General features: G+C 37.3%; 1 long non-coding RNA gene across 1 annotated transcript in view; it reads right to left on the bottom strand.

The window, feature by feature from the left end:
• Positions 1–1,042: 1,042 nt before the first annotated feature.
• Positions 1,043–25,789, bottom strand: part of LOC135412942 (uncharacterized) — an 87,699-nt gene continuing 62,952 nt past the window's right edge. The window contains exons 3-4 of the long non-coding RNA XR_010430040.1: positions 2,548–2,604; positions 1,043–1,648 (exon numbers count right to left, since the gene is read on the bottom strand). This is a non-coding gene — a long non-coding RNA (uncharacterized LOC135412942). The remainder of the gene's footprint in view (positions 1,649–2,547; positions 2,605–25,789) is intronic.

The raw sequence follows: 25,789 nt of genomic DNA, 5'->3' as shown, positions 1-25,789 counted from the left end.
ATTAGAAAAACTTTAAAAAGCATTTCTGAGAGCACAGCCAGAGTCTGAGAAGCACCTTTGAAGCCAAAGTAAAGAGAGCACTTCAAAAGTAAATTTTACTTGGGATTGGAATAAAAACTTTAAAAACAAGTAATGTACAATATATTAAATGTTTCTTCTTATTGTCTTCTCTCTTGTTCACAGATTCAGTATTTGTATGACCATGCCTTGAAGAAGTTTTCTATTTATGATACCTAAGCATAACATTTAAATTCCTTCCAATTTGAGTTTCTAAATGAAAATGTGACCATAGTACAGAAGCTAAGAAATGCATGTTTCCTTAAACACAGCTAAGCTAAGCTTCCAATAAATTGCATGTTGTATTTAACTGTGGAAGACTCTGAAAAGACATTAGATAACAATGTTCCGATATATCAAGATTGAGATTAACAACTGCAAAAATTATCTTTCTAGGGCTGCAAGTGCTGGATTGGTATATCATGTTAGCACTTCTGACATCTGAAGCTGTGATTTCCATGCTTTAAAATAAAAATAACAGGATTGATTTAGCTTACTATTTGCACGTAAGGAGAGGGCTCGACTTCCCTCTTCCTCACACATAAACACAAACAGTCCTATTACAAAACACTTGACAGTTTTCATTGTCTTGTTAATATTGTAACCACATCTTTCTGCAACTTAACAGACTTCTGTAATTTGGAATTCATTACAATTTGTGTTGCTAATTAAAATTTTGTCTGGTGAATTATTTCTGTAAGAAAGACTATTTCTGTAAGAAAGATATTTTTTTAAGCTGTTGAGTGAAATATTTTTTTAACTGACATAAGATCTGTCTGGTAAAGAAGAACATACCTTCACTTCATGAGAAAGCTCATACAATAGTATCTATGTCAAATCTATAAAGATAGTAAAAATCTAAAAGGTCTCAATGGAAAGTTTTTTATAAAAATGAAAATAAATTTCAAATAAAGGCATCTGAACAATATAATTTTTTAAAATGTTACTTTTTTCATCATCAAAAGAAAAAAATAACAGTGAGATGTTTCATAAGCATAAAATACAATCTATAGCCAATAATACAACCAGGAATGTTAATGGGAAAAGTACAATATAAGAGGTTGAAGAAATATGGAATATATTTAATGATTGAAACATATATAATTGTCAGAAGCAATAAGAAAACACTGTAAAAGCAGTTCCTTTATTCACTGGTCACTTGCTACCACTATTTCATTGCATCACAGCCTTTCACAACAATCCTAGGGATCTTGTGGCTAAAGAGATTTGAGTGTTTATGACAAGCCACTCTTTCTTAAGTACTCAGCAAGGACTAACAATTTTGTTTTGTGGTTTAAGCAAGGATAGACCTTCCATTTAACCTTTGCATCTGAACTAGAACCTCTAGTGACGTTATGCATGACTTCATGACTAGCAGTCAGAAGAGAAAATGTAGTGCTCAGCCCTGCCTGCAACATAAGAGGAAGCTTTACCCTGGGAATAAGGCTGGGTTGTCATTGTCAAATCAGTATTTTGACCAGGGGTTGAATCCCACTCTCTGAATCTGACAGTCAAACCTGAGAGGATCGCCAATTGAAGACAGACATGCAGAGTTTGATCCTCACTGTGTTCGATATGTGGATGACTGCAGCTGCAGAGACATAAAGACACACTTGGATACATAGATGGACCTTCAAAGGCTCCATTCTGATAAAGTATATAACTGTACAAATATTGTGTTCCCCAAAGAACACAGTATACATACGCATTGAGTACCCAGGTACTCAATTGTTGGGTTTTTTTTCAGAGAAAAAATGAAAACAACAAATTCTGTAGGATTTTTGAAAATCAATTCACTGAATGATAAATTCCATTTATGGTACATTTGCTGAATTTATGAAAATACTTGCAATCTGTTATTCACACTTTCAGTCAATTAAGCTATTTAAATGATATATTTTAATTTCATTCCCAAGCCTTCCAAATTCTGTTGTCTCATATTTGATCCAAATAAAGACCGATACTTTATTTGTCAAATATATTTATTGTTCTCTAAACAGGACAAATGGTAACTTCTTTTCATTTATTTGTAGCAAGAGCTGAAATGGAGAATTTTTCCAGGTAAACAGTGAATAAGAAGATTCTAATGTTTCAGTATACCATTAAATAACAGTTATATAATTTTCCATTTCTTTGAAATGGACTGGTTTTCTAAATTAATATTTTGTATTTATTTTCCACCCTAGACTATCAGCTGAGCTATAACTTCCTGAAATGCTCAATGAAATAAGCTGATATTTGTAACTTTTATATCATACTGCATTACCAAAAGAAATGGTGGGGGTTTTTATTATTTCTGATTGTCTTTTTAAACATTTCCTGAAATCAAGTAGCAATATTTTTTTCTTGCATTGTCATATGAAATGGTGGCATACCTCCTCAAAGGCATTTTAATAGATGGAGCCATAATTTCAGATACTAATGTTAGAATGATCTTATTTCTAAGCACTGAATATATATTTCTAAGTAATCTTTAAGCACGAGCATTACCTCTGCCAGGGAGTAACATTGCCTCTTCACTCCTGTGGAATCTTCCTTGCCTGTAACCTATAGAAAGAATGATGTGTATTAAAGGTTAATATCATGCAAAAACATTCCTAAGAAAATAGCTGGATTCTGATATACTGGTTTCGAAGATGTTCCTGTTAAGGTTCACTACATTTATGCACTGTGCCTGTGCTTGCTTGTGCTTATCCAGTACCACTTGAGTATTGTGGTTGGTACAATGGCAATTCTACACATATGATTTTTAAAATAAGATAGTAATAAGACTCAGGTTCATGTTAAATCAAACTTGGTCATACCACAATATTCTATAAATATTTCTGAGCAATAGGTAACGAAAAGACCAAACATACATTGCAAGCTGTCTCCCTACTCCCATAAACATTTTGTAAACATGGATTTTCTTACAGAAGGCGAAAGGAGCGATTACCAAGGCATGGTTGAAGAAGTAGATACATGCATCAGGAAGGACAGATGGGACCAAATCTTGCCTCAAGGCTGAGAGAGCAGCTCAGAGAAAGGGGAGCATAAGGACAGCTCCCTAGGAGAAGATCATCACAGTACTTTGTGGGACTGACCAGGTTTCTTCTCCCTCCAGAACTGATGGCATGCACCCAAATCCTGAATAAGAGCCCTGGAAATGAAAGAAGATGCAGAACCTGGAGAAGTCTAACATTGAATCTGATAAAACAAGGCTACCAAGACTTTTCTTCATCACTTTAAACTTTGTGAAGTGTGTTGCAAAGGGATTTTTTCACTTACTTGCATTCCTTACTAGGCTCCTTCTATAGGAACCTACATGGTTAAAATTTTCTCAGCACTTACTTTTCTCAATAAAGAGCCAGCCCAAGGAGCAGGAGCATATCCAAGACTCTCAGCTATGGCTAAATCAGAGTCTAAGTACAGGTTCAGGCACAATCCACATTTTTCTGCAGTGTTTGGTTGTTACTGCTCTCCCTGTTACCAATTTGGTTGTAACTGCCACATTTGGAGTTTTGAGTGCCTGGATTCTAAAGTACCCTGTGGATTCCTATGCAAATGTCAAAAGCATACAGTGGAAATTTCCTTTCCTGAGATATTGTATCATTCACTGTGAACAGTGAAAATCAAAGCAACTCTCCCTTCTTGCATCAAACGAGTCTTTCCCTGTGTATCCAAATGAAAATCTCATCCTACTGGTGTTTGCATGTCTCAGAAAGCAACAAAAATCTCAGAGTAAATTATTGTCTGGAAGTGATAAAACAACAGAACAATACATCTGGTGTAACATCTAGTCTCTGCTTTCCAGTGGACAAAGGAGATTAACTGTAAGAGACTCTACCAAACTCTCTTCCTCCTGCACTGGACTCCTCACACCAGAGCTGTCCAGCAGCTGTCTGTGGACAGCATTTCTCTTTCAGAAAACCCATCCCCCTCTCAGCCCTGCTCTGCGCTGTGCCACCACACTTCTGCATCCTGACTCTCACAGAAGCTACTCTCCCAGGCTGTGACAGGGAGAGGGGCTGGCGCACAACTGCCTGAGAGATGCTTTTCAGAACTAGTGGTCTGAGAGCTGGTGACTCCGTGCCCTGCCCTAAAGGGAGGAGAATAACCACCGGACCTTGCCCAGGAAGTCTGTGGGATTCCATCTACTTGGTGTTTGCCCTGCAGAAGAAAGTTTTCTCAATAAAAAAGAAGGTGCAATAGGGCATATTATCATTCTTTTATAATGCTACTAAAGATCATTATGTTATGCTTTCAAGATCCCAACACAGTGGCAGGAGGCTGTACTCTGAATTAAATAAAGCATTCACTTCTTAATCAAAACAGGAATATATGCCCTGACTTTCACTAGAAAGTCTAACAATATGAACAAAAGAACACCAAAGCAGAGTTTGAATTATTCTTCTAACAAGGTAAAACAGTTGCATCTAGTTACATGAGAGACAATTAAATACAGCTCTCTTAGATAGGTAACTGTCTGGTCAAAAAATGACAACTTTGAAGTTGCTACCTATTTTCAGTAACATCCCACAAATCCATGTTCCAGTATTTTATTACTTAAGTAGAGGAAAGGCTTAGGCACTATAATGTAATTCTCTTGTTATTTTATTACTTTCCCATGTGAAATTGGGGGACATAATAGGAGTATGAACAAATATGTAGAGTAGGGTTATTCATCCCTACATGATTTTACTCCTTAAAACTGGATAAGTACTTTCCAAAAATTGTTTCCTAAGCATAAAATGCCTTGAGCAGCTTTAATTTCAGGAAAGAGCAATAAATCACTTTAATACAAGAAGCAATATTTGATTACTCTGCATTACCCAGTAGCCCCTTTACAATTATAATCCTTTACACTCTTATCAATGAATATATCACTCCTAACTCTAACCCCTCAATCACCCTCTCCCTAATCCACGCTCCTATTGTTTGGCAACAACGTTCCTTCTATTATTTAATATTAAATTATAGAGCACATATGTGATGTGATAAATTGCATTTATCATGCATCTTTTAATGCAGCTGCATTAATCATGTCTCTACTTCACTCTGCCTGCTAATCTATCTATGTCCAGGACTACTCAGTCCCATCCAAACCTTTAGGGAGAATTGAATAGGCACGATTAAAAATGGTACTCTTTTCCAAACAAGGAGTTTCATCACAGGAATCACACTGTCCCAAAGCTCAGCACAAACAACTTGAAGTCTGTAAAGGGTTTAAGAGTATGTTTTCTTATGAACCATGAGACTCCTTGAAGTTAAAACAGAGAGGCTTACATTTTCCACTGCTACAAGACTCTCCATTTCTAGCCCAAGGTTATTATCCATGATCTCAGACCCTAAAACTGACACATTTGATGCTTGTAAAATAGGTACTTCTAAAGGTCTTTAATATGTCTCAGCTGCTGCTTTCATTCCCTCCTAACCCTCCAAAGATAGACTTCTAATACACAATTAAAAAATACTGACCTTACAAGGCACAGGAATGTAGAAGATGGAACTGAAAAGAATTTTAGAACTCTCCAGAACATTTTAAATTGCAATATCTATGAATTATTTGTCCCACATGCTGTCTGTCCACTGGTACAGGGCAGCAGAAGCATTTTATTAGCATCCACTGGAGATAAACTGCCACATCTCTGTTGATCTCCCTGTACTGACTTTATTCCACACCATTAGATGCTCTTTTTTGCCTTAAATTCAATTCTTAAACATTTATTCAGAACTTAAACTCATTTTTAAAAAAACGTTATAGCCTTTTCTAAAAAAAAGTTACTGAGGTTGAAAGTGTTTCATGAATTTATACCAGAGTAACCAAGTTGCTATAAGATAAGTAGTGTGGGAAAGGAAGGAGAAAGAACTGGGCAAGAACCAGAAAAAATGTTGAAAACTTTGTTCCAAAATAAATTTTTGAAAAATCTTTTAGTTTGCCCAATTAAAAAAAATTTGTGTTAGAAAAGTCCATTCATATACATTTTTAAATCACAAAACTGTTCAATAAAAAAATGACACAAATATCATTGATAAATAGCAAATCATTTTCCACATTTTTGGGATAACTCAGACACTTAGAATGTTATTAGTCACAGCAGCTGGGAGTGCTTATGCCATTAGAACTAAACATATGAGCAAATGTTTTGTTGGATTGGGATTTATACATTTTGTGGATCTGTAAAGTTAAAGTAGTGCTTTAGGCATTCATATAGCCAAGCTGAAAGGTTGTTCGTGAAGTGCTGCTGTAACAGGATCAAGCCCTAACAGAATACCGTGCTCCTTTTGCCCCAGACCCATTGCTGCTGGGACAGACACCATAATAGTCCCTCTGACCATTCCTTACTGACTTGTTTCCACTTGCTTTTCTCCTCCTCCTCTTCCATCATTTCTCTTTCTTCTTTAAGTCTCTTCCTCCCCTCTTTTGCTCTCTCCCTCTAGCTTTTTTCCTGTGGTTCTCCAGTGAAGTTCGCCACTGAATGGTGGAATTGAAGAGCAAACACTGGTCAGCTACTAAAGCACATTTCCCTCATCCTCTAACTCTCTTTCTCTCACCATTATAAATTAAAGACAAGATGCTATTAACCCTTTAGGGTGTAGATTCAAGGGGAAGAGGGGATTAAGGAGGCTGTAGCCATGTCACTGGTACTCCCTCACATCTATACACAGAGAAGCAATTACACCTGCCTCAAACCCTCCTCTTTGTGCTCCTGCTACTTTCCCTTGATATCATGGGATCCTAGTGTTTGAAAGAACTTCCTCCTCCAAGGTATTGGGATTTTGTTCACTGCAGTCAAGTCAGTTTTCATAACTTTTTGTCCAAAAAAATGAACAAGAAATCAAAGTGATATCTTACTTGCATAAAATGGGGGTAAGAGCTTAGAAAGTTTACTGCTATTTCTCTCCTGTGACTTCACTGGCCCCACTCCACCATGTACCAATTTTTCCTTTCACTAAGACAAAAAAATACTTAAAATTCTACACATATCCTTTCTAATTCCTGATCACTTCCATATCTCACCATATTTTCTTTCCCTGTTCTATCAAACAGTGACTCTGCCTTGTGGGTTGGAGAAATACTCACTCCATGGCATGTCAGTCAGCCACAGAAAGTAAGTATTCAGGTCAAAAAACATTTGCCTTAGGGGATTCACATCTCAGTAAGACACTTGAACTACTTCATCTCCTGGCTGCTGAAGTACCTTTCTATTGCAAACTTCTCACGCATGTTCATTTCCAACTTCTTATGTACGTCCCTTTCCACCCCTTATACATCAATTGTGGGTGGTAATGCAGCTTATTTAAAACACGTTTTTATCATGTCTCAGAACTGAAAGTCTGACTACCCAGATACAGTTCCCATCAGGATCAGAGTTACTACCCACTTCTGTTTCTAGAAATCCATCTGATCTATACTTACAGATAGTCAACAACTGGTCCTGATGGTCTCGTGCCTGTTAGGTCAGACTGCATGTTGCCATCAGGTCCAGCTAACACATCAGACTGTTTCAGCAAAATTAAAACATTGAAAGCAGTGGAAAAGGAATTCAATGGCAGAGTTCAGGCCATGGAGCTATGGGAGATCATGGGAAAAGGATTCACTTGAACCCCAGCTCTGAAATACATTCAAAACCCATCTGCAACTAAATATAGAGCCATTCAAACAATACTGCTGGTTGTTAACTCTCCACTAGCTCAAAGTACTGATTTTTTTTCATTGAGGACTCCCAATGAAAGGAGATAGGAAAGTTAAGAGAAAAGAAGAAAAAACCCAGAAAATATCAGACACCCTCTTTTCTAAAGCACAACAGAATTAGCTGTTGTCCTGATACATTATGGCCACTCACAGCCTTAATTATGAGAAATCATTTCAAAAAGAAGTAACAGATTTAACTTTAAAAAAAGCTTCAAAGCTTTACCAACAGCAGGAGACCTTCTCTTTAATTGGGAGCATGTATCTGAGCAAAACTAAAACTATTCAGTAAAAGTAGATTTTGAAACTGCCTAAATATAAAAATTATTGAATTAGAATTATTAATATTCACATTTTCCATTGTTTTGATGCTAAAAAACCTAGTCAAAGCTTTATACTCTTTTCATTATTGCCATACATTTGGACTGAGGCAGTGCCTAGGCTCCCACAAAAACAGATCCTTCCCCTTTCAACAGTAAAAACATCTCCGTCCAAAAAATCTTGCAGAGTAAGCCAGCAGACAACAACTAGATAAAGGCAGAGAAATGGGAGAGCATATGGAAACAGTCAGCATGACAAGTGGCAGTCTCAGTTTTGGCTCAACTCTCACCATTTGCAAATCCTTTTCATCCACCAGCCTATCTATGTAGCAATAACCAGAGGTATTATTAACAGGTTAGCATCCTCTACCTGCTTGAATTTATCATCCAGGGATGAGAAAGAAACAATGCCAGTAAGAACCTCATTTCGTTGCCTTTATAAAAAAAAAAAAAATTGTTGCAAATTCCCAGGAAATAAACTGAAAGCAGAAATTTAAAAAAAAATGGACATAATTTTTTGGTGGAATAAAAGGTTGATTCTCACAAATACAAGAAATGTGAACTTTATTGAAAGAACACTCCAGTTAAATATATTTTAAAGTCTCTAATGCAAAGTGTAAACTAATACACAAATGAAAGCAGTTTCATTGTACTTAAATAAATATCTCTTGCTTCATCCTTTGAGTCAACTGGATTTCAAGTTACCTTAGGGAGCTTGGATTTAGGAACCACCAATGTTTTAGATATATAGATTTACCAAGTTACATTAGAACAAATCAAATGCATATGGATGAAAATGCACATAGATAAATTCTCATGAGGATCTAAGAACAATACAGGATTTTTCAAGCAATACAACCTCAACCTCTGTTGATATGAAACATTCGTTTTCTACTTGAAATGTATCACAGGCAAATAAATCATTAGAAATATGAAGACTTATTCTATGTAACAATCACAATGAAACCCATTTAATGAGATTTCACAGCACGAAGAAAAGTTGCCCCATTCCAGTTCAGTCAAAACATGCCAGCCAATCTTGAAAAGCTATTAAAGAAGATGAAGATGGTATCTTTTTATCCCACTACATCTCTGAAAGCTGACATGCTTTTCTCTTCAATTTTAGGGAGCAGTAAGAAAAATTAGAGGTACCTAACTCTGCATAAAATTGATTTGAAAATTATATCTTCATTAAAAAAATGAAAATCTTAGAAATTTCTGAGAAGTTGCAAAATAGAAAACAGGGAAATTATTATTATGTTATTGTTAGTAGCACCGTAAATCATACTTTTATTAATATATTAACAATGTGACTTTCGGTTTCCAAAGTGAGAGTATTTTAATTTTCCCTTCAGGTAACTATTGAGGAAAAAGAATTAAATGTAAATAAATCAGTAATGTAAAAGGATTTTGTCTTGCACTTAAGTAAGGACACTATGAAAATGTCTGTCTTTTTCCTAATTAAAGGTTTGTCTCTCCTATAAGAGTAGTCCCAATTAAGTTTTACCTGACCTCAGCACAAGTAGCACCACTCACTACAGTTGGGACTGAAGTGGGTAGCATTATACATGTATTTAAAATTAAACATAACATTAGCTTTTTCAATCAGGTTGTTTGTGTTATGACTATCTATGCCAGCAGCCTTATTTTGGGTAGTTACTAACTATCTGCTTTCTTAAAGTAGTGGTGGAGTACAATGCACATTCCCCAGCTCAGCTATGTGCCATTGCTTTCATTCTCTCCAGTATGAAAAAATTGAGACCCTTTGACATGAGAAACGAAAGACATCACTTCAATAGCCAGTTTAATATTTGGATCTCTGAAGCAAGGAAAGTGTGGGGAGGTAGCAGTCAGCTCTCTGCAGGCATGATTTCCCAAACCATGCCTTTCACCTCTCATTTCTACTTGCACATGTGCCTCTATCAGGACAGTGGGTGAGTGAGTCAAATGCAAAAGGACCAAACCAAGGAAAAACTATTGCTTTGCTCCTGCTCACTGTGCAGCCACATAGGACTGGTGCATCATGGTTGGGGAAGTGATGGCAACAGCCTCTCAAGGGACGTCTCCAAGGACCCTCACAGTCCTGTCACAGGCCTCTGTGGCAGTTTACTTTCATCCTTTAGTTTTAAATGCTGTTTTGACCTTTGGAGGACAGTGGATGAATGTCTGTGACCGTTATAGGGATTTGGAAATCTAAATCATCCACACTTGAAAAACACCCTTTGTTTCAAGAACAGAGGTGCTTCTGAGATGCCCATGTGAGAGCAGTTTATTGCACAACACAGATAAATGACATTTTCAAACTGGTTCCGGGTGAGGAACATATTCATTGTGTTCAGCTCTGCACTGTGAGGAGTGCCTCCTGCCTTAACCCTGCTCATCTTTACCATCACATAAAAATACAACGTATCAGCTGTGCAGCTGTAACCAGGTGTCCTAAGTGACAGCCCAGCGGGAAGAACAGCCTTTATTTGTCACCTAAAGTTAATGGAGTAAATTCAGAGACCCCCTCCTTCCTGCCTTTCTCCTACAAAGAGGACTCAAGGCCCTGATTAATATGCAGCCCTATTAACTCTAGTGGCTCTAAGGAGGTGGTGACTGAACGGGAAAATTAATGACCTCCTGTCCAGGACTTGCCCCTTGCTTCAGAGTTAAAATAAAAATTGCAGTCTGAAAGGAAGCAGAATTTTTAAATATTTAACTGTAAACTGGTGAAGTAAACACATGCTAGAAATGGCAGCTTTGATAAAACTCAGTTTTCACTCTTCTTGTTTAATTCAGTTTTATCTAGTGGTGCCTCAGCCAAGTTGTTGCTTCTTTCACCCTCATCACTCAGACCTCAAGCATAGAAAATATACTTTTTTTCCCCATGCCCTAGAGGACTGGGTTTTGTTTGGTAATGTCACACCAACCAGGAAATAAAAGAGACCCTAGCTGAACAAAATGTATAGCGAAATAATATCTATTTAAAAAGCACTCCAAAACAAAAACCTCTAAGAAAAAGATAAACAAAAGAACGACCCCCAAATACCCATCTCACCTTCTAAACTACATGCTGCAGGTTATGAAATCACAACAATCGCATCCAATTCACTTGTTAGGAAAGAAGGACCTGTAAGAGATAAGCTTGATGCTTGGCTTTTCCCAGAACCCTCCCATTGTCCTGCGGCAGTGAAAACAAAGAGCAATGGGGGGGGGGGGGAGGGGGGGGAGGGGGGGGAAGGGGAATAAAAAGAGAGAACAATGCCTTTTCAATCTGCCATTTTAACTATTTTAACTAATATTATGAGTGGTGGTGGCTAGGATTGCAAGTACATGCTACTGTGACTCCTTCACAGAATTCTTAAAACATCATATACTTAGCATCTTTCATTTGATGTGTGATGTTTTTCTCTAGCTCTCAGGTAAAATGCAGAGGCCAAATAAGCCACCCATCTGCAGCAGTCGTGAATTCAGGATTTTCTTTAAAGATTCACACCAAACACAAACTTACCTAATTTTACTTTAGTCTGTCCCTATCTGAAGAGTGCTCTAAAACCAAAGACTTGAAGAAATTTGCATGGAATATTTAATTACCAAATGGCCATCCTTCTTTAAATTGCAGTATCAAACCCTCATCTGCACTCAACATTGTGATTGTGTGACTGTCTGAAACAGTGATTACCCATTCCCAAACAGTGGGTTGTCAGAAGTAGCTTCACAGAAATACAAGAAAGAGTTACAGCCCCTTACTCATTTCTCTTTAGGCATCACAATGGAAAACAAAGTCAGAATTTCCTCCATTTAAAGTTAAATCTCTCTTCTTTTCACACACCTAGCTTAGTTCTTGTTATCTTGTTTGTTCACCTATTACACACTTCACCAATTCTTCTTCAGTAAACTGTGGTTTTCACTTTTGTTCTATATTCCACAGGTTATATTCACTTACCATCTTTCACTTTTCAAGTCTCACATCCTGCATTTGCCCGGAGTAGTGCATAGAGGCTATTCATTCACTCATTTTGGTAGACAAAACACACTGTCTTTCTACTTCCATAACAGTACACTTCAAATAGCTCTTTCGGGTTTAATAAATACCTGAAGCAGAACATCCCTAGTTTCATAAGGATTCCTCTGCACTATAATTGATTACCTTGGAATAATTAGCACCTATGAGAGGTAGAATAGACATTTCTTCTATAAACTTCTCTGGGAATAAATCACCATCACTTACAATATAGCCAAAAAAACAAGCTACCTGGCAATTAATTGACTGGCAACAGAAAACTAATATACACCTGCACTTAAAACAGTGGCATAAGCTCTTCCATCCTCACCTCAACTCCACCTCATGCCAGGATTCAGCTGTATGGGATATTGCCAAATAATTTCCACTTCCACATTACAGTTGTGTTTGGAAAATGCATTACATTTGCTGTTAACCCTCTTTTCAATGTCATTTAGCAAATACTCAAAGCAGCATTATTAGGATGAATAATTATGAATTATCCTTTGTTTAGGCCAGTCTACTTTTGCTTTTCTTGAAATATCAATTTATTTTGCTTTATTGTAAAATAATGAAATGAACACAGAAGTAAGCACATGTAATAATTCAGAGATACCCAATGGTGCTAAGCTCTAAAAATATCAAGTACAAAACAATAAAATGGTTGTTTTGAGTCATATAGGTATTTTGGGACTAAGTTCAGATAAGACTTCCATGGTCAGTCTCCATTTAACTGTTTACTTAGGATCTTGGACAACAATAAAACAATTTAAATAGGATGATGTGTGTAGCTGTACTGATGTTGATCACCTTGGTGCATTTTAAGGAACTGCAACATGAGTCGCTAAATCCTCATATTTTTCTTCCAACATTTTTATTAATACAGGGAAATATAAAAGTTCAACTAACACATGAAGACAGATATCCTGTTCTTCTTTATGCTCATGTAATACCCCATTATAATAACAAACAATTAATTTTCTCTCTCTCTTACTTCAGCTAACAAGGTGTGCTGGTGAATTGAGTTCTCTACACCAGTTTTACAATGGTCTAACTCCTTGAACTGTGGTGTAAGGAGAATCTACTTTAGCAAGTTTTAATGTTGCATGTAAAAGGAAAGATTTGAGAGAGAGAGGAAGGGACAGAGCTGCTTTCATTTCTAATCCATGTTTTATTATCTAGTCTAAACATGTTAATCAAACAAATCCAAACTGCCCTCTGTTTGCCAAGAGAAGGGCTTGTGAACACCATGGACTCTCTAGAGCAGAAACGCCTTTTCTGGGGCTGCAGGGGGCTGCAAAGATCTGAATGATCAGCTCTTTCTGGCTCAGGCTCCTGATTCTTAACTGGATAATTTACAGAGAACACAGAAATTATTCAAATATCCTGACAACCAAGAGAGAGTCAAAATTAGGTCTGCTTTTCAAGTCATTTCTTCTTCTCAGGGTTAGAAATTCCCTTAGCCTTTCTTCTGTTAAGGAAAATTTTATTCAGGTTCAGAAAAAGAGCTCTCAGTGAAGACCTATTCACTGTTCTTTTACTGTGATGCAGTTAAGCAACCATCTGCCCATCCTCTATTACTCATTTAATTTATACAGCACAGTACATTTACTTATATCTTTTCTGTCTGAACAGTTTTCATTTTAATGTCATTATAACCTGATTTTTGCCAGTCATGAGTTCAGTCTCAGCTGGAAAGCATGCACTTTCCTCCTCTGTTGCCTGCTATTTTCCTCATTTCAGTCTTCTGTCAATGCTATTTTACTAACACACAAAACAGGATATATGATTAGAATTAAATAGCAACATTTTAACATTTGTTTCACTATTACATAAATGTTAGGTACATCCTAGAATTCAGCTGGCAACATACATCACCTGCAGAGCCACACATTTGCTAAATATTTAATGGAGAAAGTATTACATGCCTTTTAAAGCATATTTTTTTACCTGTGTGATTTACACTCTATATAATTATTGTTTTTTGGTTTGTATTTTTTTAAATACAGTCGTTTTTTCTTTCCTTTTAAAACAAATATCTCCATGTCACTCTACTTAGCAGCTGTATTCAGTCATAAAAGGGCCACTTGGTATCAGAAAACTCATACATATTTGCCTAATAATGCCTTTTAAGTAATCTGCCCCTTTGTTAATGGCTTTTTTTTTTAACCAGCCATACACTAGGAATCAAAATTAGCATCTAAATGAGGATGTTTTAAACGCATGCCTAGGGGTTGCAGTTTTCACCTTATTTTTTTTTAATAGTTTACCATGTTAAATTATGTAAAATAGAAATGGTTTTTTAGTTTTTAATGAGCTAATGTAGACCTATCAACCCTCTCTCCCTCCTCCCCCCACTTCTCTGCTTAAAGAGTCCACAAACTGCTTTGCAGGTATGAAAAATGGCCATGAAAGAGAAAACCCAGTGTCAGCAGGCACAACATATCCCTTCCTCCCCAGCAGCAACGGCACCACTGCATGAAGGAACATTTGTTTGAAGTCCTTACTGAAATGGCCCCATTCCCTATTAATCGCTTACAATACATAAAAAGAAGCAACTATTTTTATATTTAATTTCAGGAGAAGAGATTTTATTACAGCTCCTTTTAAATTGGTTTTTCATTTAATTATAGGGAAAGATTAAAGAGAACTAACAATGTGTGCTGTGGCATGGCCAAATGATGATTGGAAAGGGGAAGGAGAGATGCTCACCATCTGCAAGAAGTGAGAGGAATTACAGGGTGATAATCTGAAATTGAGATAGCCCAGCCCACAGGAAGAGGAGAGAGAGTTAGTCTCTAGTGTAGAGGGGATGCATATCCCTTACCTGGGGAGGCCTACAGGTATCACCACCCTCCTCTGAGGGCGGTTGATTCCGCAGGGCAAAGGTGTTCAAGTGCAGCATCTGACAAGCAGAGGAGTAGACTGAAAAGGATCCGGACCTGTTAACTTCACATAACTTCACAAGCCAGAAACCTGAGAGAGAGCTGGAATCCAACACAAAACAAACCTCTAAAATTAACAGAAACTAGTGACATGTGGGGTTCCTACTTAAGCTTCTGTGTAATACTGCTGCAGTAGTTAAAACTACTCGTGTTCCCTTTGCCTCCTTCAGTTTACTGAAAAATCTTCAGTGGTGTCACATGCACAATCAAAACAAATTCCTCAAAACTGAGTCAACAACAAAACATCTCTGTTGCTGTTTTAATCCTCATGAAGATGATTTCACAGAGGAATCATATCCCCTGACAACACATCTCCTAATGTAACCCAGGACACCATTAGCCATGTTTGCTGCACATTTTTCTGCATGGTTACATGACTGGCTCACGTTCAACTTGGTGTCCACCAGGACCTCCATGGTCTTTTCTGCAAAACTCTTTTACAAATCAGTGGGTTCTAGCATGTGCTGGTAGCTGGGATTGTTCCTCCCCAGGTGTAGGACTTTGAAGTTTTCTTTTGAATTGCGTGATGTTTATGTCGTTCCACTTCTCCAGCCTGTTGAGGTCCCTCCGGATGGCAACATGACCGTCTTGTATGTCAGCTACTTTTTCAACTTTTGTGCCATCAGTGAGCCTGCTAAAAGTGGACCCACTCAGTCCCATCACCCAGATCATTAATGAAGGTATTGAACAGGATTTGACCCAGTATTGACATCTAGGGTACACCACTGCTTACTGGCCTCCAATAAACTTCATCCTACTGATTAAGTCCTCTGGATCCAGATGTTCAGCAAGTTTTCAGTCCACATCATTGCTCACCCATCCTATAATTCATCAGTTTATCTCTGATCATAGAATAATAGAGTGGTTCGGGTTGGAATGATCATCTAGTACCCACCTCTGCTGTGGACAGGGTCACCTTTCACTAGACCAGGTTGCTCAAAGTGCCCAACTTGGCCTTGAACACTTCCAGGTATGGGGCATCCAAAACTACGCTGGCCAACCTGTTCCAGTGTTTCAGCACCCTAATTTCTTCCTCATATCCAAGCTAAACCCACTCTCCTTCAGTTTAAGGCCGTTTCTCATTATTCTATAACTACATGGCCTTGTACAAAGTCCCTCTCCAGCTCTCCTGTAGTCTTCTTCAAGGTCCTGAAAGGCCGCAACATCCCCCTGGAGCCTTTTCTTCTCCAGGTTTAACAATCCCAATTCTCTCAGCCTTTCCTCATAGGAGAGGTGCTCAGTCTAATCATGATGATCTTATGGGAGACAATGTCAAAAGCCTTACTGAAGCTAGACAATATTCGCTCTCCTCGCCTCAACTACCGAGCCAGTTTTTCCATTGTGAAAAGTTATCAGGTGGGTCAAGTGTGACATTCCCTTGGCCAGTCGATGCTGACTACTAATTCCTAATGCCTGCCCTGTCCTTTATGTGCCTGGAGATGGTTTCCAGAATTTGTTCTGTCATCTCCCTGGGGATTGGAATAGGCCTGTAATTCCCTGGGTCCTCCCTCTTGCCCTTCTTGAAGATAGGAGTGACATTTGCCTACCTCAAGTCCTCAGGCACTTTTTCATAAAGTTTGAAGATAAACAAGACTGGCCTAGCAATGACATTAGCCAGCTCCCTCAATATTCATGGGTATATCCCACTGGGGCCCATGGATTTATATTTGTTTGTTTTGCTGAAGTATTTGGTGACCTGATTCTCTTCCACCAAGGGCACAGTGACTGTTATGACTTATAAATATCATCAACACTTTATTACAGGAAAAAAAATAGATGAGAGGGTGTATCTGCTTCCTCTGTTCCCTTGGACTTCCATGATTTTTTCTCATAAACACTGATTTCCAAACTACTATTCATAACCTCCTGTAAGACTTCTGATTGTATGATTCACTGCAGCAAGCAGCTGATTTCCTTTTCTCTGCTTCTTTCTGTAGTCCCTCTGGATGGTCACATGGACCTCAGTGTTATTTTCTTCAACTGTTTTGCTTCTTTATTCTGTGTTTGGCACTTCTGATCTGTTCCTAAATGTTTTCAGACCAAGGGAAAATGTTTCAGCTCTCTCACCATCACTGGTGAGCCTACCATCACTGAAAAAAGGACAAGAGTTGGAACCCAACAAAGAGCTCCAGTCAAGTTTTCAACCAAAATAAAAGCACACCTCAAGACTCACTGGCCTCACAATAGAAAGCAGATATCTCAAGGCAGTATCTGGTGATGAAGGTACGTAAATATTCCCATTTATAAATCAGACAGGAACTAGGAGAGCAGAAAATGCATAAGGGATCGAGACATCTTTAAGTCCTTGGCTCACTAGTGCAAAGGGACGACTAGCTTATAGTCACTTAATTTGCAGATATTTTCTCTTGCATAAACTAAGGTCAAAAGACCTAATTTATAAATAAAACCTTCAACAAAATATAGATAAAGCAACCCTTCTGAGATGTGATTGAATCAATCATATTTCAGGAGACACCATATGGATACATCTTTTCTTCTCTGTCCCTGATTTCTCTTCACTCGTATAAATGTATTTGTTCTACAAAGGGTCTAATGATGTAAGATATAAATATTTGTAATATTTCTTTATGTACTGTCAACGCAAGTAGAAGAGTCTGTGTCCTTCCCTTAGAAAAGCTAGTGGAGGAGCAATCTGTGCTGTACAGACTAAGGCCTGTTCATGTCCAAGAGCACAGGAGTGGCCAAACAGAGTTCTGTGGTTTTTCTTTATACAGGGTTCAGTGTTGCTGGGATATTTGGGGAAGGAGGAGGGAGAAAAGCTTTAACGTTTTAATTTTACTTTTATGATTAATGCCAAGAATACCTAATCTTTAAGGTGGACCATTCTTCTCAACATGGCAGAAAACCAGATAAGTTGTATATCAGAAGCAGGCAAAAAAATATAATTAGGTCATTAGTAAAACCACCTGTTTAAATGAATATTTTGATATGTGGAGAGACTTTAATACACAGGATAGGCCTTCAGTTGTCACTTCCACAACCTCTTGAGAGAGGAGTACAGACAAGGATAACAGGATCTCATTGCCATTTTAAATTCATTTTTACTTAGATTCAATGAACTTCCAGATGTTATTCAGTGTATCTGAATCATGGAGGAGTTGGATATTGGATGTAATATGCACCTGAAACAAAACTGATCAATAGACTATCAGGCAGGCAGTAAGCACTAGTAACACTAGCTCTGCTAGGCATAGCTACACCATGGCAACTAAAAGCAAAGGGTGTAAGAGTTACTCTGCTAGTTCAGATAAAAGATTCATCAGTGTTCTGTAACAAGCACATGGGAAAAGCATGAAGAACATAACATGTAGTGATATGTTCCCATCCTCACGTTAGCAATCTGCAAATTAGGCATTTCAGAGGCAGGAAAACTTTGTGTTCATCTCTCAGTATCTGAACAATTTCCAAGTAGATAAAAATGATAAAAAATACGATTGGAGAAAATTGAGGTGTTTCTCCTCATGCTATTGGACATAGGAACCACTAATGCTGTTCGCCACCACATGAAATGTGGGATGTCCTATCCAGGTTTTTCCTAGCAATAGAAAAGTGCCAGCATAGCCTTTGGGGACTTGGCTATTTTGCAGGAGCTCTTGCCTACAGTCACTCTACCCTGACATGCAAATGATTGCAAGAGTGTGTCAATGCAGTGAGCTATCATATAAGAGCAGCAACAGAATATTTCATTTCACAATAGTTGTGGTTGCCAATATTACCATGGAGAAAACATCCTAACAATTTTTTCATCAGACACATATCTTGGAAATAAACTATGCATTTCAGAAAGGCATTCATTAAATCTCAACATTTCACATTATTGGGGAATGTGCTAGCCCCCATGGTAAACTTTTCTGTTAGTTAACTGTTTTCAATATCTAGTAATTGATACTTTTTTTTGCAGTGTTCACTAATTCTACGTTTCCATTTATTTTTATTGACCTTTCCTTTTTTATCTATTATGGGTAGAATAAATCAAGTAGGGTATCACAGGACTAACCAAGACAAACTGAAGTTTAACTCAGGAATAATCCCATTTAATTAGAGACATAATCACCTTAAATATATGCCCTTCATTATTGTAGTATCAAACAAGGCAGAATATTCCATCAGAATTTACAACTTTGTTGATAATCCTTTAAACTGATAAAAATTTTAAATGATTGCTAATAGCTAAGTACAAATTTTTAAACTTTTCATTTAGATTCTTACCATATGTGTATTTTTAATTTCCTTTGGGTTTTCTCTTAGTTTTTTTCTCTTTTTATCTGTCACATTTTAGAAATTGTGCTTACTTACTCCTTATGCTAGGCTTTGACTTCATCTTATGTATTTCTAATAACTATTTTATGGTTAGTTTTTAATCATTCCATTTTCTTTTCTCAAATCTCTGTTCTCTACATTTCTCTAGATGTAAATCCGCTTTTCTTCTCTGTTCATTCCCTCAATTATATTTCTTTTTGTTATTTTCCTTCCCATTTTTTTTCATTTCATATCTGATATTTCATTGCATATGCATATGACAAAGTAAAGTAGATTCATGGAAACTATTTCACTTATATCCATCCTCTTACAGCAGCCTCATGCTATCTACATTAAATGAAAAGTGTAAAGAAGCAAACCATAATAACCTCTGTATTTTCAAAGATATTCTCTTCACTAGTAATTCAGCTTTAGGGATGTGTAAAACATTTACTGGATGTGCTGTGTGGGACAGTAACAAAGCCTTTGTTATTTGCTCAGCAGAGTAATTATACTTTTCAAGGACTGTTTTCTGACTGCTGCTGTTCCTCTATATTTGGGGGGGGGTTACACCTTTCTAAGGTTGCTCTCTTTTTGCTTAAATATAAGTATTTCAAAGTGTTCATATCCTTAATATTGGAAACTGGAAACAAAACACAAGTACAGCAACACTTTGTAAAAAACATGGTCTACAGAAAAGTTTACTTTGATCCAATTAAGGCTCTACAGAGTGAAAGAGACTGCATTTCTGCAAAGACACCTTTATGTGTCTCTTATATAGTTTAGATCTATTTTTAAATAGTCATGACTTGGTGTCAAGAAACTGTAAGTTTGTATCTGCCGTTATGCTTAAATGTCTTCTTAACTGTGCTACTGACCCTAGAGCTGCCATATTTCTGCCTAGCATTTACAAAAATTATGCATCTTCTATCTAGACCAAAACGCACACAATAGAAGAGAGTACATCTAGGAAAACCCAAACAGATGGTAGCGCTGGCTATAGCTGGCCATGTTGTGTCACCCCAGTCCACTCCAACTGAGAAGTAAAATGTCAGATTAAGCCACTTCCATCAAGGTTTAGGTATGAGGGAAAGAGATGGACCTTCAGGATACCAGCAGACTTGTTTATTGTCAGGCCCAACTTTAGCAATCCATTAAGTATATTCTAAGCTTCAGGCATAAGAACATGAGAGGTCCCATCGATCGCATAGGTCTATGAGTCCAGCTTAAAGTTAAGCATATATTGAAATATTTTGTTCAACAAGGATAGAATTATTGTTCTGTTTAAGGCTGCAGTGTGTGCAAACTTCTTAGTGAAGCTTAAGTCTCTGGATTAGTACCTGTTTTATTTAAGTGTTTAAAAATCTTTATGTAGTCACATAGATGTCAATCATTCCATTCATATGCTTACTGCTAAGCATGTATGGAAATGGTTTCTTCAACTGGCACTAACACATAACCCAACCCAAGCTGCGTTATCACTAAGCACTGTGATCTCAATTTACCTTCTCAGTGCTAAGCATTAGCAGAAGTACTTTAGAGTTCATGGCTGTACATAAATAAAAACAAATCAAAAGCAAAACATATTGAGGAGTCTTCCAACCAGGCCAGGATCTCTTTTGTCAGTGGTTCTGTGTCTGTCTATTCAAGGTAGTGATTTGTATAGCACAACTAACACTCTGAAAACATCTGACCCACAACACACCTGTGAGGTAAATATCACATCCAGCCTATGAGTATGCTGTCTGAGGCCAGAAATCAATATCTGATAGTCCATAAAGGTGAACATGAAGTCAGCAGCTGTTCACAGTTCTTCTGACTTAAACCATCAAACTGAATAGTCTTTTCGATTTCCAATATTCCGCCATAGAAAAGCCATCAGTTCAAACACACAATTTTTTTGCTGGTTCAAAGGTTATAAGCATTAATAATCCATCTGAATTCTACATGCTTTTATTCAATTCCTGACCTAGTTAATAGTCTCAGATACTGCATTGACACTACTTAGTACTGAGTATTATGGCATGGTGAGCAGTCCAGGAAGTACATGCCTGAAGATATTACTTGGAAATTAAGGGATAAAAAACAACTAAGGTAGGCACAATATCAGTAAGATATCTATACTCTGGACTTCATCTGTACATGTTTATATTATTTCAATATCATATCTTAAATTCTGCAATTTTCCTGTTGTCCAATATGAAGTTTTTATATTGCCCAATATAAAGCTTTCTCAGTCAATCACCTAATGCGTTAACAATTTTTTAATAGGAGGGACATGGCATCCTTATTGTACAGGTAAAACTTGAAGCATAATGAAAAAAATTACAGGTTACATTGCAATCCTGCTTCTTAACAAAGCACAGGCCATTAGTTTGTCAGTCTTCTGCTTTAGCCACCAGATTTCTGCCTTTCAAATACTTTCTTTCAACATTCATTAGAGGCAGAACATGCAACCTTCTTTATTCTTTTGCTTTCTTTTTGCACTAACACCTCCTCTCCAGCCTTTCCTGCTTACTCCCACCATGCCTTATTGTTTGGGGAATAATTTATATTGATTAATACAAGTTTTCTGCATGCAATAAACAGTACAAGAAAATCAACCTTACATTGAAGCTTTACAATGTAGTGTTAATAACCCTACTGGCTGGAAGTTAGCCAGCTAGCTAATCATTACTGCATAAGCATAGGCACCTCACAGCATGTCATGTCTCTGAGGTGCTAAACAATAGATTTGTTAATCTAGTATGAAACTAGTATGAAAGCACTACCAGTTCACTTTGCTTTACTACTACTTCAAAATCTTCCCTAAGCTTTTCTACAAATCTCTTACATTGCAGATACATTTAGTGGGTTTTGGTTTACAAAACAAGTCTGAAAAAATTGATGTAGGAATGAATACCGTTTTGCAGTATAATATATATTATTCCATTCATTCTTTTCACTTGTCTTCTTCTGTGATTCTTCCAAGTGGAAAAGCAGAGAGTTACAAAATTTGTGTTGTGGGGCTTTTTTAATTCCCACTTGATTCCAAAATGTCTCTCTTACTTATTTAGTAATTGTTATGTAATAATTTTTTTTGTAAACTGAAGTTTCCAGTTTGTCATCAAGCACATTAGATGACAATTACTTGTACTTAACTATAAAAATACCTGTATAGCAATAAACTAATTTCTCTTATCTCCATAATCAATGGCATGATAAAACCAACCATTATTCATTGTTGTTTTCAGTCATGCTGAGCTAAGAACAGTCCACTTGTACCTAGGAGAAAAAATCAGAGTGATCTGAAAGACATATAATTTAAAACATATGATGATTTTACTCTTTTTGATAGTAAATTTGGATGAAAGAATATTTTATGGAATTTGCAAACCAGTCGTCAATAACATTTTGCTACCTTTGTAAGAAAATAATACTTTAATATAAATATAATAAATAAAACAATTAATACTTTCTTTTTGCAGAATGCAATGTTCACTATACCTCTGCTTTTTATTACTAACGGCAGATGGGGAAAAAAAACAGAAAGGTCACTGAGATCTCATCTTCTAGTAAAGCTGCCTTTACTGCTCTGCTCAATCTATTTCAATTTATTCTAGACGTGTTTCTCATTATGGTCAGTTGAAGTCAAAGTTTAGCATTGGGTAAGATAGGACACATATCTATGGCTACTTGCTAAATTCAGGATAGAGTACCTTTATAGCCTGGTGGGAGACCTCTTACCTGAGGTGCTTGGACTTCAAAATAAGGGAAATAGACCAGGAGCTGAGAGACCTGACCTCCATGGAAGCAGAAAAAGCAATTTTTGGGGCAGTAAGGCCTTTTCAGTGGTGCCACCACCTTGGCCACTGCAGAGCCCTGCCAAGCCATCTGGGCTGACTCCTGCACAGTGTGGCAGCTTCTCCTCCACTGGGTGCAATCCTGACATGTTTCCCCTATACTTGGCCTCCCATGCAATGTGGAAGCCATGGCAGTGGGTTTCTTTCTTTGCTTTTCCTGACTTGGAATTCTGTTTCTATATAACGAATCTACATTTTTTTTATTTGAATTCCCTGCAAATTATTTGCTTCAGAAACTAAAATTTTTTATTTTTCTTTTATGGCAAATGTCCTATCTACTCTTATTTTCCAGGCTCTTTCCAGCTTTCCAGGTCCTCTCTTCTTATTTAATGGACTGTCTTCTTCAGCTATTGAACTCACAGATTTCCTAATTTTATGTCAATGTGCTATTTCTTGCTTATGTTCCTAAATTCAGCCACACATTTTGCCTTGTTATTTCTTTCTCTTTACAATTCCGAACTTAGGTTCTGCTATAGAGTGTGTATGTGCTGTTTCCCACTCATCTGTTGCACAAAGGCAGTAAAGTAAATGAGAATAAACATTAATGTCAGCCCATCTTCTGCATCAACAACTCTAGAACCTATCGTGTGAAACTATTTCAGAGACAATTCAGGTTTAGCTCACTTCTGAAAAATTATATATTTCGAGGCTGTACCATCCGATGAGAGATTCATGAGGAACCCAGACTACCTGGATCCTGTGCGTTTTGGACGGAGCCTGAACTAAGTCACATGGAAGGTAAACAATTTATGAAAGAACATGTAGTGTTAATATTAGCATGAAGATCTCAACCAGAAATCTGATCACACCACAAGGCTCTGACCAGTCCTTTGTATTGCCCTGTTTCCAAACATCGTCTTCAGAACTGGAGCTCCTCCAGCTTTCCTAGGAAATTTCTCTGTTGACTGCTAAAGCAAGACTGCACTGTCTCTATCATAATCCCTTAACGTGGTAAGCCATAAATCCATGGTAAGGTTTTAGAGGAACTGTTTTTGCACTCTTATTTTGTATTTAATATCTTCGTAATGGTTACCTTTGTTAACCAGGAATTATCTCCATGATCTGGGAGTAGTCTGTCCAGCAGAATGATTTAGGAAACAAATGACAATGTGTAAGAGTACAAGAATTTAGTCATTTTATCAAGGTTCTCTGTCTGACAGGTGCTTTCTGAAGTAGGTAAAGTGAAAAAACTTAGTCCAGAGTTTTGTAATAATACGTAACTGCATAGCAAGCTGTAAGACCAATATCTCAGAGGCAGATGAGCTTTGTATTACCTCATGCAATACAACTTTGTATTGTCTCTCTTTCATCTTTTCATATGGAAGGTGAGATGTTTATTTTGCCAAGGATGAGGTATCCCTTGATTTGATCATAGATGAACGGCTACCAAAATAACAGATCCTTGATGCAGACAGAATCATTTAATACTGGAAATGCTAACTCTAGGCTAAACAATGGGGGGTTTGGATCTGTAATTTCTCCTTTTTCTTATAGAGCTGGAGAAAGTGCAATGTTCTGACGCACTGATTCAGTTCTCTTTGCTTGTCTAACACAAATACTATTAACAGTGAAATGTAGAGTCAGATTATTTTCCATGTTCTGATCAGGTTTCATCTTGAACCTGGGAAACTTTCTGTGATGAAAAGCAGAATCAGAACTCTCATACTGCTCTGAGAAGTTTTGGGTTGGATCAATAGCCTTTTCCAATGGAATAACTGTTGGTGGTTTTTTTTTTTTTAATAGCACCTGAGAACTTTGCTCTGTCTATGAAAAAATGTCTTTGAATCTCCTAGAGGCAAAGGGATAGACAAGAAGGCAGGGTCATGGGAGCAGTTACCTTGCAATCCTACACTTCTATCAGAGATGCACTCAGTCAATGAGCTGCAGAGGCAAAATTGGGCTAGGCTTTTTAAGAGTCTCGGCAAAAGAAAGAAGCCAGGTTGACTTTCAGATGCTTGGGGGAGTCTGCAAGGCTTGCAAGTAGAAAAGTCATCTTTAAACTTGAGCAGGATGACAAGACTAAATCAATAAAAACTGAGCCCTTCTGAGCTGTTTTTAGAATCTCTTTTCAAAATAGAGCAACCATTCTTCAGAGCAATTTAAAATAAAATGGCAGTGTTCCACAGACTGTCCCATCACCATGAATCTTACTGGGATCCCCTCAATGGGTTATTTTAAAAGGAATTATAAAATACAATGAGCCACAAAAAGGCCTACTTCAAACACATTCCGATCATGATGAGGTGCCAATTTGTTACTGTAATTTAATTCCTCCAAGTAATTAGTTCTGCAAAGACAGGAGGGACAGAGTGTCAATCCTGGGGGCAGGAAGAGGTCTTTCTGGCAAAATACCAACCATTCAGCTTTCTGGCAAGAATCCCCGTGTTTCTGTAGAAGATACGCAGGACATGTAAAATTAACAACTTGAAATTTAAAAGGAAAAAATGGAAGAATAGAAAATAGTCACCAATGAAATAGTTTTACAGCAACAGTCTACAATGTCTTTATTTTGCCCTCAACATCTTTCAGACAAGTATTTAGAAGCTCCTGCAGGACCGGTGATCTTCATTGCATTTGTTAACCTGCCCGTGTCTGTACCTGCTTACTGAAAGCACACCAAAGCACAACTCCCACTTTCCAATCAGTGTTGCAACAAGCTATTGAGATTGTGTATGGGCCTTAATTTCAAATAAATAATAATTAAAAAA

Source organism: Pseudopipra pipra, chromosome 1, assembly GCF_036250125.1.
Source record: "Pseudopipra pipra isolate bDixPip1 chromosome 1, bDixPip1.hap1, whole genome shotgun sequence".
In the NCBI taxonomy this organism is placed as follows: Eukaryota; Metazoa; Chordata; class Aves; order Passeriformes; family Pipridae; genus Pseudopipra; species Pseudopipra pipra.
The sequence above is the reverse complement of the archived record's forward strand: the minus strand, read 5'-3'. Positions and strand labels throughout refer to the sequence as shown.